Below are 12,012 nucleotides of genomic sequence, written 5' to 3'. Positions count from 1 at the left end.
AGTCATAGATATCAAAATTATAATCTATTCAGAGATATTAATCCCTTTACCATATACTAATCAGCTTAGATAGATGACAGTCCTACAATTAATGCTCAGTCTTTGCCTCCATTTACTCTTCCACATTAAGGGGATAATAATAAGCTCTCTTATGGGGAACGAGAAGGCTTATTTATAACAATAAAAGCAGAATGTACTTATAATTACCTTAAAAAATACTTATTAATAGTAAGTTATCTGTAAAATGTCATACACAAGTGAAAGGTATAATTATTATATGCTTAAATAATTTTGCAACATAGAGCCTTTGCAGTTTACTTGGACAACTATCTGTGCCTGAATTGTAGAAGCTTCCAATTAATTTTACTGAACACAGTTAAATATTAATCCAATTTTTAAAGGATAATTATTATACAATCCTCTTAAGTATTCAATTGACAAGAAAAAAAGATTTGTGGCTTTTAACGTTTACAAAAGGAGCAATATCTGACGAATACCACAGAATTTCAGATCTTCTTTGCAAATCAATCACATTTTACAATATATTTCTAGGTCAATATGCAACATATTCATTCAGATTTCCCCACAACAGTCCTAGGAATTGAATTGTATCCAACAGCAGACCCTTTCTAACAATATTTACATGTATGTTTATTGCGGCACTATTCACAATAGCAAAGACTTGGAATCAACCCAAATGTCCATCAGTGACAGACTGGATTAAGAAAATGTGGCACATATACACCATGGAATACTATGCAGCCATAAAAAAGGATGAGTTTGTGTCCTTTGTAGGGACATGGATGCAGCTGGAAACCATCATTCTCAGCAAACTATCACAAGAACAGAAAACCAAACACCACATGTTCTCACTCATAGGTGGGAACTGAACAATGAGATCACTTGGACTCGGGAAGGGGAACATCATACACTGGGGCCTGTCATGGGGAGGGGGGAGGGGGGAGGGATTGCATTGGGAGTTATACCTGATGTAAATGACGAGTTGTGAGTGCTGACGAGTTGATGGGTGCAGCACACCAACATGGCACAAGTATACATATGTAACACCTGCACGTTATGCACATGTACCCTAGAACTTAAAGTATAATAAAAAATAAAAAAAAAAAAAGAAATAGGAGAATTGAGTTGCTTTTCTCGCTATAACAAACAGGAAATTTTCAAGTTTAAGGTGATGTGAGTGAAGATCTTAAAACTAGTTCTGCTTATAAGGAGGAGACAGATAAAACTAAACTATATTTAGTTTACAAGCACAGTAACCAATTGGGATTTTCCCACAGGGGTCCTAGGATTTAGGTAAAACGACTTTCTGTTAGGCAATTTAGACCACAGAAAGTAATAACTTCCTCAACTCAGCCACTTATGGAAAGATTGGTTAAATAAGATGAGATTTGTCCAAGCTAAAAATGGGACCTGCAGCTGGGAGGTTGGTTTCTCAGGGACCAGAAGAGAGGGAGCTTTATTACCCAGTTAAGCTTTCTTATTTCAAGAAAACAAAATGAGTATAAAACATGAGTCATACTCAGCCAGCCAGTGGGCCTTATTTATGCATGTGTATTTTATGCACATACAGTGATTTAAAAAGCAATGTTAGTTTCATTGTCATCCACTTCACTTATTTCTGTATGTTACACATACTTCCTACAGAATTTTAAGTTTCCTATCTAGAGAATTACTGGATTATTATACATTTCTTTTTAAGGACTTCTCAGAGTACATTTGGGGTCAAGCTTTTCTAAGCCAACTAAAAGATGACACTATCTACCCTAAATCAGACTTTGTGCGAGAGAGAATCCAAGTGGATGATGAATACAGTCACCAGAAGTATGGCCTCTACCATCCTGTAAGACTATAGCCTCTACACTGGACTTTTCCCTGACCCACTAGCACCTTCTCTGTCAAGTTTCTTGCTATCCTTTACTCACTAACACTTAGGAGATGGTGAAATGCTGAGAAGGATTCTTAAGAAATGAAATGCAGGAAGTTAAAACCCAGAGGTGAATATAGACTACAAATTATAAATACACATGCAAACAAGTTTATAAGTTAGAGCAAAAAGAAAGATGGGAGAGGGGTGGGCATTCTGAACACAAAGAGGGGATAACCACTTTAATCTAAATATACTCCAAGGCCAAGCCTGAATGATCTTAGTTACCCAGAAACTTTCAACAAAACTGGCCTAGGCTTCTAACGGCCTGGGCTTTGATTGTGACAATCTGCTCAGTACAAATGACCAAACTGGAAAGCCATGATCATGGTTTGTTATATAAAACATTTCCCTTCATTTGCTAATGTCAAAACATTCTGTCACTTGTTAAATTACAAATTATGAGCCAATTTTTGAGCATGCCCTCACCAAGGTTTAGAGAATTAGAGTAGTTGTGAAGGAATTAAAAAACTTGCATTGACTATAGATTTTGCCAAAATCCATAAAACTGAAGGGTTTTCTTTTTAATAGCTTCCCTAGCAAACCACATACTGTGCTCACTGAAGCAAAAAGTAAAAAGAAATGACTGAGCAATATTAAAAGGTGGAAAGCCAGATCCTTTTCTCTATAGTGTTTTAATGTGAAAATAAAAGGTACCGGGTAACCCTTGGCTCCTCCAGCCGGGACACCAGCGCCATGTCCTTCCTCCTGCTGCCAGAACAAAGAGTCACCAGAGAGCCCATGCCCTCCCCATAGGAAGAAAAAATTTTAAGGTAAAACTTCCAGCCAGATTTTCCAATCTCACATTTTCAAACAAAGCAGTCTGCTTGTCTGCAAGAAAGTTTAGTGAAGCAGATTTTGTTTCAGATTTGGACTAAAGATAATACTGCTTCCATCCATTCAGGTTGCATGGAGACAGTTGTTCTTTTCAACAAGATGTTGTTTTGTTTACAGTCCAATATATTCAAATATTTAAAAGTCTAGACTAGACTTTGAAATAAAGAATGATGCTGCAAAATATCCTGAATTCCCTGGAATTCTTGGACTCACATTAAGATGTCCAAATGCACCCCTCACTGGGCATATGGTAAAGGGTATAGAGTCAACACTATAGTAGGGCCTTACAAACAATAACTTGAAAATCACTCAATATCTGTATGAAGCATAACTGGACAATTTTTCTTACATTTCAGGTTCAAAATTCTCCTGGTGGAAATACTATTTCCCTTACTCCCCTATGCCTGCCTTCCCCTCTACCACCATCACTAACAGGTAAAAAAGAGGACCTATGGCCACCTGCAACCTGTAAATTTTATATATTATCTATTTAGTGGATTTATCCAGTTTGTTAACAACAGATATACTTAAATACATTCCAATATGCCTCACATTAACATATCCCTTTTTTTCTTGTCTACACTTTATTTCTATACAAAACAAAATGTTTCCCCCCAAGCACAGCTGAAAACTATCACCCATCATGTGTTATACAGGTGCCCGTGCATTCTCTCTCTTTCAGGTATCTGTATACAAAGACTTTTCTAATCACAACACAAGTTATTTTTAAACTGTCTTTTTCCTCAGGCAAAGAGAATGATTCCTTAGCAATGGAATACACATAACATCTACAAACAGTGGGAAGATGTAACTTAAAATGAAAAGTATCTTTTCTCAATGCTCAAATAGCATTGGTGGAATTTTCAGAGTTCAAGAACTGGAGTTGCCAGTGAATAATAGAGAGGAGTCCAAGGGTATGTACAAGAAAAGTAAGATAAGATGGACAGTTTTATTCCTGTCAACCTTAGATACAGTTCCATGCAGCTCTTAGAAGTGTCTGCCTGGGTCAGATGGTCAGGGTGCTCTAAAATCCTCACAGGTTTTCCTATTCTTTTCTTCTTTTCATCCATATGAGAATATTTCTCCTTTCACATACTATTAAAGGATCATCTGCTATTGAACTATTTCTTACAGCATGTTCTTTCTTTGTTCAACTGGATTCCTTTTAACATGTGAAAAAGTGATAGTCTCACTTTATTTATATAATAAAGACAGACTATAGAATCAGATTTCCTGTACTGGAGTCTCAGTTCCAACATTTGTTAGTTGTATGACCTTGGGCAAGTCACTCAAATTCTTTGTGCCTCAGTTTCCTCATAATGGAAATAATAAAAGAACTTCAGAGGGTTGCTGAAAAGATTCCATTTTAAAAGGTAGGCAAATCATTTAATAAGGTATGTTGTACTTAGTAAATGTTCCATAGATACTGACAAATAACTAAAAATCTTTTTTTTTTTTTTTTTTTGAGACACAGTCTCACTCTGTTGCCAGGCTGGAGTGCAGTGGCACGATTTTGGCTCACTGAAACCTCTGCCTCCCGGGTTCAAGTGATTCTCCTGCCTCAGCCTCCCAAGTAGGTGGGACTACAGGTGCGTGCCACCACGCCCAGCTAATTTTTGTATTTTTAGTAAAGACGGGGTTTCACCATGTTGGCTAGGATGGTTTCTCTCTCTTTCGTGATCTGCCTGCCTCAGGCTCCCAAAGTACTGGGATTTTGGTGCCCGGCCAAAAATCATTTTATAAAACTGAGTGGGTTTTTTTTTGCTGATGCTGTTTTCTTAATTATAGTGCTTATGTATCCTTTCTAATCATATATCTTTTAGACTTCGGTCTAGTTTTCTTTACTACTTAACCTAATTTAGTTCACCTGCATCACTTTAGTATTCAATTACTTAAAATTATAACACTTACCTGTGGTTTCATCTCAGAACTGTAGCTCTCATATTTCCAACAAGAAAAAAGCTGGACCAACAGCACACTAACAGCTTTTTGTGAACTCATCAGAAAGCTAAAGTCAAAGAATAATAGTCTTCCTGAAATCTGGAGAGATGTGGGGTACGTATGTAAAAATTAGAGGGATGTGGTGGACACAGGAATCATAAAATCAGCCAGTCTTTTTGCTGAAATACTTTTCTAGTAGTGCCATGGGTGATTTGAAAATAGTCTTGGTCCTTTTCTTCATTCCCTTGCACACGCTGTCTCCTCTTCTCCGTGACTCTGAAGGAAGAATGGAAAGGAGAGAAACATTAAGGAAGTCCTGGGCTAGACAAAGTGAAACTGCTAAGTAAACACTGATAATAAAATTTGATCCCTCCAAATCAGACCTAATACTCGAACTTAGGCATCGTTAATCTAGAATTTTAAATTACTTTCATGGCAAAACAAGCAATAGAACCAAAGACAGGTATGCAAAAGTAATCAAAAAGCATTTACCCCTACCTAGTTTATCCAACCCCCCTGGGATAAGAGTCCTCATGTGACACCACAATAATCCAAACTGCTACCCCATCTACACTTTTTTCTCAAAATATACCTCTCTATCCTTCATCTTCCCAATTGTAACTACCAAAATTTCCCTTTCCCTGGTGGCTGCCAATCTCAATAAGGGAAATAATTATTGTCTATTGTTAAAGTGTATTTTGGGTGATGAAATAATCTGTGTAACAAACCCCCATGACACACATTTACCTATGTAACAAACCTGCACATCCTGCACATGTACCTATGAACTTATAAGTTTTTTAAAAAGGGAAAAAAATTCAAATGTATTCTTAGTTATAAATTACACACAGAATTAAGGCTCCCCAATTAGGAGAACATCCAGTTCTCTCTGACCAGTTCATCAAAGAAGAGCTCTGCTTCCAAGATTTTCTGCCAACAACCACATTCATAGATCAAGCTATGTTTACCACGGTGGAGCAAATCACTACTATTCCTGCACCATCACCACCAAAATGTTTTTATTTGTTTTTTTATTTGAAAAACACAAAAAAGTAAAAATTACCCATAATCCCTTGGTTCTATAATTAAGTAAGAAATAAAAGCCTCCCCCCATCTAATCCAATACCTAGACTTAATCATTAAGACTTCAGAGTATAGCCTTCCCAACTTTTCCTATATTTGTACAACTATGTCTATATTTATATATCTATATGTAGAAATATATAAAATATAAATATTTGGACCTTTACAATAATATATTTATACTTACATTTATTTATTGCATTTATTTTCATATTGGTCTGAAACCTTATTTTTTACTTAATATATCATGTATATATTATCTTGTTCTTATTTACAAACCTATTCTCAAAAGAGCACTTACAATTGTCTATGGAACATAGTAAGCACTCAATAAATCTTATTTCCTCCTTTTTCTAATATATGCATACTGTTCCACTTTATGGATACACTTTTCCCTTACCGAGAGGTATTTAACTTGCTTCTAATTTTTTGCTTTTATAAACAGTGCTGCAATGAGTTTCCCTCTTCTTTCTAGGTAATAGATTTCAAAAACTTGGGTGGCTAGGTCAAAATATATAAACATTTAAAATTTTAAAATGTATGCCAAGACATTACCCACAAAGGCTTATACCATTCTACACTTTACTAACAGTGTCTAGGAATGCTCATTTCCCCCATCGTCATCAGCGCTGAGAGTTAGTGTCTTTCCTTAGTTCGTTGGCTGTGTGTGTACATGCACATGTGTGTGAGCCTGCACAAGAATGACCTGTTCATACCTTTACTAATTTTCCTAATGGACTGTAGTTCCTCTTATTATTTTATGAAATCTCTCTGCATACTAGTTATATAACTCTTTGTCTACCCTGTGTAATACAAATATTCTTCTCAGAATATCATTTGGTTTGAATATTTGAGGGTAGTTTTACCCATGCACATATTTTAAATATATGCATACTCAAATTTTTTTTCACTGTGGATTTTTAAATTACATTTTGTTTTAGTTGACAATAATTGTATGCATTTATGTGGTACAATATGATATTTTGATATATGTTTCCATTACGAATGATTAAATCAAGCAATTCCATCACCTCACATACTCATCAATTTTTTTGTGGTGAGAAGATTTAAAATACAATCTTTAAGCCATTTCAAAATATGCAATGCATTGTAATTAATTACAGTCACCATTCCATGCAATAGATTACTACATCTTTTTCCTACTCTGTAACTGAAATTTTTTACCCTTGAATCAACAGCTCCCATTTCCCCGACCACTCCCAACCTTTGGTAATCATCATTCTACTCTCAACTGCTCTCAGTTCAACTTTTTTAGATTCCACGTAAGTGAGAGCATGTGGCACTGATCTTTCTGTGCCTAGCTTATTTCACTTAGCATAATGTCCTTCAGGTTCATCCATGTTGCTGCAAATGACAGAATTCCCTTCTTTTTTAAGGCTGAATACTCTATTGTGTGTGTGTGTGTGTGTGTGTGTGTGTGTGTGTTTACATAACATTTTCTTTATCCACTCATCTGTTGTTGAACACTTAGGTTGCTTTCATATTTAGCTATTATGAATAATGCTACAATGAACATGGGAGTGCAGATACTTCTTCAACACACTGATGTCAATTCCTTTGGATATACACCCAGAAATACGATTGCTGAATCATATGGTAATCCTATTTTTAGTTTTTTGAGGAACCAACATACTTTTTCCCCAATGGCTGTATTAATTTACATTCCCACCAACAATGTAGAAGGGTACCCTTTCCTCCACAGTCTCTTCAACATTTGTTATCTTTTATCTTTTTGGTAATAGCCATACCAACAGGTGATAGCTCCCTTTGTTTTGATTTTCATTTCCCTGACAATCAATGATGCTGAGTGTTTTTTCATGTATCTGTTGGTCATTCGTATCTTCTTTTAAGAAATGCCTATTTAGGTCCTTCGCCATTTTTTTCAATTGGGTTGTTTTCTTGTGATTGAGTTGAGTTCCTTATATATTTTGGATATCAGCCCCTTATCAGATGTATGATTTGCAAATGTTTTCTCCCAATCTATGGATTATCTCTTCACTCTATTAACTGTTTCCTTGGCTATGCAGAAGCTTTTTAGTTTGATGTAATCTCATTTGTTTATCTTTGCTGTTGTTGTCTGTGCTTTTGGGGTCATACTCAAGAAAACATGAATTTTTCTCCATGTTTTCTTCTAGTAATTTTACAGTTTATATCTTATGTTTAAGTCTTTAATTCATTTTGAGTTGATTTTTTTATATGGCATGAGATCTATTTCATTCTTCTGAATGTGGATATCCAATGTTTCCAACATGATTTATTGCAGAGACTGTCCTTTCTCCATGTGTATTCTCGGCACCATATTGAAAATCAATTGACTATAAATGCATTAATTTATTTCTGGGCTATATATTCTGTTCATTGGTGGATGTGTCTGTTTTTATTACAATATCAGGCTGCTTTGATAACTATAGCTTTGTAATAGGTTTTGATGTCAGGTAGTGTGATACATCTAGTTTTGATTTTTTGCTCAAAATTGCTTTGGCTCCTCAGGGTTTTTTGTGGTTCCATATACATTTTAAGATTATTTTTCTAGATCTCTGAAAAATAGCATTGCAGTTTTGATAGGGATTACATTAACTCTGTATCGCTTTCAGTGGTATGGGCATTTTAACAATATTAATTCTTCCCACCCATAAACACAGAATATTTCTCCATTTATTTGTATAACCTTTAATTCCTTTCATTAGTGTCTTTTAGTTTTTAGTATACAGATCTTTCACCTCCTTGATTAAACTTATTTTTAGTTTTTTTTAATGCTACTGTGAATGGGACTGATTTCTTTATTTCCTTTTCAGACAGCTCGTTGTTGCTAAAGAAACGCTACTGATTTTTGTGTATTGATTTTGTACCCTGAGACTTTACTGAATTCGTTTATCAGTTCCAACAGTTTTTGGTGGAGTATTCAGGGTTTTCTATGTATAAGATCACGTCATCAGCTAACAAACAATTTCACTTCTTCCTTTCCTATTGGGATGCCTTTTCTTTGTCTTGCCTAATTGCTCTGGACAAGGACTATATTGAATAGAAATGGCATGAGTGAATATCCTCATATTATTCCTGATGTTAGAAAGAAAGCTTTCAACTCTTACTGAGTATGATGTTAGTACAGGCTTTTAATATATGGCCCTTATTGTGTGTTGAGGTGCATTCTTTCTGTGCCTAATTTTTTTTAGAGCTTTTATCATAAAATGATGTTGAATTTTGTCAAATGTTTTTCTGCATCTACTGAGATGATCATATGGTTTTGTTCTTCATTCTGTTAATGTGATATATCACAGATGTTGAACCATCCTTGCATCCCAGGAATAAATCCCACTTGATAACAGTGAATGATTCACTATAGATTCATATTGGCTTGCTTAGAAAGGGTATGATATTTTCAGGTTTCTCAACAACATCAGGGTCATCTATATTGGAAGAAGTTATGTTTTGACAGAAAAAAACAGTAATTTGAGATCACACATAGTTGGTTCTCTTGTAAGGACTCTATATTAAATAATGAAGCAGTTACATAGTAATAACCCACAACCATGCACTTCTATACCAACCAGAGATTAAATCCATGAATACCACAGACACTAATATATTTATGAGGTTAAGGCACAAGAATCCTTTAAACACAGGAGGCAGAGGTTGCAGTGAGCCAAGATTGTGCCACTGCACTCCAGCCTAGGTGACAGAGTGAGACTCTATATCAAAAAAAAAAAAAAAAGCAAAACAAAAAGAGCAAATCATAAATGAAACAATATACCATGTATGGGAGTTTCTGGCAGTCACTAATGCTGTTCACAAATATCTCCGGCTTTTCTCTACTCCTGGCACATGATAGGATGGCAATTCCCTCCCCTCATTGACATCACATGTGGCTATGTGAATTGCTCTGATCAAGGATATATGACCAGAAACGATAGCTGCCGAAGACTTATGAGCTGCCACAAGACTCACCATGCTGTCCTTTTCCCTCTGCCACAGTGACAGGCAATACCCTAAGTGGTGGGCTGCTCCCAGAACCCAGACCCAGCAGTGAGGATAACACAGAGCAGAGCCTCCAGTAGAACCACAATGAATATGTATCATAAGCAAGAAAGAAATTTTTGATGTTTTAAGACATTGAGAGATTGTTACTGTAAAAATCTCAGCATCCTGACTGATACTAATATAGAGTAATTTATTCATAAATATTTATTGAGCACATTCTTCATGTCACGCACTATGCTAAGTGGTATGAATATAATAATGTTTAAAAATCAATCCCTGACCTTAGGGATTTACAAGCTAGTGGGTAGGAGAGAGAAGTGATAAAATATACAATTGTAATTAGTGTGATAAGTGTAATAAAGTGCTGTAATTGGGACAAGCACTAAGTGCAAAGGAGCCTAAAGAATGAGTTCCTCAAGGAGGTTACTTCTAAACTGAGAATCACAGAACAAATAATTTTTTTTTCCAAAATAACTGATCTCTCAATTAGGCCAAAGTACGTAAAATGTAGTGCTGTTTTAGATACTCTATAAAGTGATAATAAATAATCAAAATACACCCTTCAGCTGGTCCAAATTCAAGAGACCCTACAGAGAACTGCCAAGTGTACTAGTGTGCTATAGCTCCCATGACATAGCATCACAGCCTGGGCAGCTTAAACAGCAGAAATGTGTTTCCTCTATTTTGGAGGCTAGAAGTCCAAGATCAAGATATCAGCTATGTTAGTTTTTCCTGAGAGCTTGTCTCCTTGGCTTATAGATGGCCATCTTCTCCTGTCTAGAAGACCATCTTCACATGGTCTTCCCTCTGTGTACGTCTGTGTCCTCATTTCCTCTTCTCATTAGGACACTGGTCATATTGGATTAGTGCCCACCTGATGGTTCTATTTAGTCTTAACTGCCTCTTGAAAGATGGGATCTCAAAATACAGTCACATTCTGAGGTAGAGGGAGTTAGGAATTCAACATATGAATTTGGGGACAAAGGGCATAGACAGAATTCAGCATCCAGCACCAAAGCTGGTCACCAACTAAATGCAGGATGCAAAGGGGGAAAGGAGCACCGAATCTCAGCAAAGCGGAAGCCCTGAGATCTTGTAAAGATGGTAAGTCTGGGTAGTTAGAAAGGGTGCCTATTTTGTAAGGAAGAGAAACTGAACCCTATTTTCAAGCCCACAAAACCTCAATTGGGAGTAGGACATTCCACTGGTGATATCCTGAAGGCAAATCAAGAGAGGATGCAAAGGTAGAGTGAAATATCCTGAATTTGAAGGCCACTTATTTTAAAACTAATCAAGACAAGTTAATTATCCCAAGAAAAATAGTCTTAGACACTTAGAACATATTGTATATATTTTCCTGAGCTGCAAACAAATATAATTGAAGAAGCAAAATCAAGTTATGATAAACAATTAGCCAGATACAAATAATATATCTGATTGTTTACAATAAGAAGAAAGCAAATGAGTGATCCTAGAAATCAAAAGGGCAGTTTTGAAGCCATAGAGACAATTATTTTATAATGACTACAAATTCCAGTGTGTAAATTTTACATGGAAATGATACCTGAACTGAGTAAATGATACCGTCAAGTAAACTGAACAGAGAAACAAAAGAATATTTCCCTGAGTATAAGAATCCTACCACATTTCAAAAGCAATATAAAAACAGAAATCTAATCTATAAAGTGTTGGTGAATAATAACTCTGAGGAAAATGCATTAGATGGCTTGACATAACTTATTAATAAAGCCCTTCAAGTGCTACAAATAGCCATTATTTATAATATTTTCATGAATATCCCCGTAACTAGGAAGCTTATTGTTTAAAATGATAATAAATCTGAAATGAGTGCTACCTCATTCTTCTTCAAGTAGGAATCTATAAAAAAATCATAAAGGAAAGGCTGTATATTTTGCTTTAAGATCCTAGAATTATTAAGTTGAAGGGCAGATTATAATTGAATTGAGCAGAGACAACTTTAAACTCAGTAAAGCTTTCTTCTTGACTAGAGTTAGGGCAGAACACAGATACAGTTTATATTAAAAGATCAATTTCTTTGAGTTACGTGCCATTGCCTCCTGTACACTGGATAACACAGTATTTAAGAAAATTCTGAGATAAACAAAATCCACAAGAGAAAAGGAGAAAAAATGTGTGGTGAAGAAAGTACTAAATTAGAAGTCAGGTAACCTGAATTCAAGCCCCAG

The 12,012-nt window shown here is 35.6% G+C and overlaps 1 long non-coding RNA gene across 2 annotated transcripts in view; it reads right to left on the bottom strand.

Moving 5' to 3' along the window:
• The window catches only part of LOC135971966 (uncharacterized), a 383,403-nt gene that overhangs the window by 146,946 nt on the left and 224,445 nt on the right, over positions 1–12,012 (bottom strand). For both annotated transcript variants that reach the window (XR_010588446.2, XR_012415745.1), the window contains one exon: positions 4,694–4,999. This is a non-coding gene — a long non-coding RNA (uncharacterized lncRNA). The remainder of the gene's footprint in view (positions 1–4,693; positions 5,000–12,012) is intronic.

This window comes from Macaca fascicularis, chromosome 7 (assembly GCF_037993035.2).
Source record: "Macaca fascicularis isolate 582-1 chromosome 7, T2T-MFA8v1.1".
Classification (NCBI taxonomy): Eukaryota; Metazoa; Chordata; class Mammalia; order Primates; family Cercopithecidae; genus Macaca; species Macaca fascicularis.
The sequence above is the reverse complement of the archived record's forward strand: the minus strand, read 5'-3'. Positions and strand labels throughout refer to the sequence as shown.